Source organism: Condylura cristata, unplaced genomic scaffold (genome assembly GCF_000260355.1).
Source record: "Condylura cristata isolate star-nosed mole 26May11 unplaced genomic scaffold, ConCri1.0 scaffold00008, whole genome shotgun sequence".
In the NCBI taxonomy this organism is placed as follows: domain Eukaryota; kingdom Metazoa; phylum Chordata; class Mammalia; order Eulipotyphla; family Talpidae; genus Condylura; species Condylura cristata.
This window is the reverse complement of record NW_004567109.1, coordinates 22,599,481-22,600,331: the sequence shown is the minus strand read 5'-3', so window position 1 is coordinate 22,600,331 and position 851 is coordinate 22,599,481. Positions and strand designations below refer to the sequence as shown.

General features: G+C 75.2%; 1 protein-coding gene across 2 annotated transcripts in view; it reads left to right on the top strand.

Moving 5' to 3' along the window:
* Window positions 1–277: 277 nt before the first annotated feature.
* Window positions 278–851, top strand: part of FOXJ3 (forkhead box J3) — a 78,169-nt gene continuing 77,595 nt past the window's right edge. The window contains exon 1 of one of the 2 annotated variants that reach the window (XM_012722618.1): window positions 278–433. The gene's annotated coding sequence lies outside the window, so the exon portion shown is untranslated. The remainder of the gene's footprint in view (window positions 434–851) is intronic. The other variant, XM_004678866.2, reaches the window with a different exon arrangement.

The following is an 851-nucleotide window of genomic DNA, read 5'->3' as shown; positions in this document are numbered from 1 at the left end:
CCCCCATTGCCCAGCCGCCACTCCGGCAGGCGGAAACCCCGTCCCTCAGAGTTGCAGGCCGCTAGACAACTCGACCTGCGCCCACACTCCAAAGTCCCGGGGCACTACTTGTCCCAGCGGAGGAATCCACTGTGCGTGCTCGCAGTCGTGACCGCGGAGTATACGTGACGCCACGTGACGCCGGACCGGTGGCGCACGACGTCGCGGGAGGCGGGGGTGGCAGCGGGGGCGGAGGCGGGAGGGGAATAGGGTCGGGAAGTAGTTCCGGGTGCGCGGCCCCGGATGTTGGCTGCTCCCGCTGCCGCCGCCGCTCTCGGCGCTGCTCGGGGCCTCGGCCACTTGTACCAGGCGCCGTTGGGATCTTTCCTCCGGGGCAGAGACGCACGCAGCGGCCGGGGGCTCGGCCGGGCCGTCCCGGCCTGCGCAGCCTGAGGTGAGCGCTCGCCGCCGGGGTGGCCGGGTCTGGGCGGCGGGCGAGGAGGCGGGGCCGGGGCATCTCCCGGGACAGAGGCAGGGGCTGCCCTCCGCGAGACGCCCTCTCTCTGCTTTCGGTCGCGGTCGCGCTGCGGGGCGGACGGCAGGCGGGGCTCGGTCCGGGTCGGGGCTGGGGCCTGGCGAGCGCGGAGGGCTGGGTCGCTCCCTCCCCCGCGGCGCTCCTCAGCTGCTGCTGCCCCTCCGCCTGTCCTGCCGACGCGCAGGCGAGCGCTCGGTCCGGTCAATCAACTTCCCGTGAGCGACGGCGCCGGGGCGCAGAGGCGGGCGAGGAGCCGTGCCAGGCCGGGGCAGCCAGAGGTCAGCGGCTGGCAGGCTTGGTGTGCGGGGGAAGCGGGCCCGGCTGGGGGCTCCCGGAG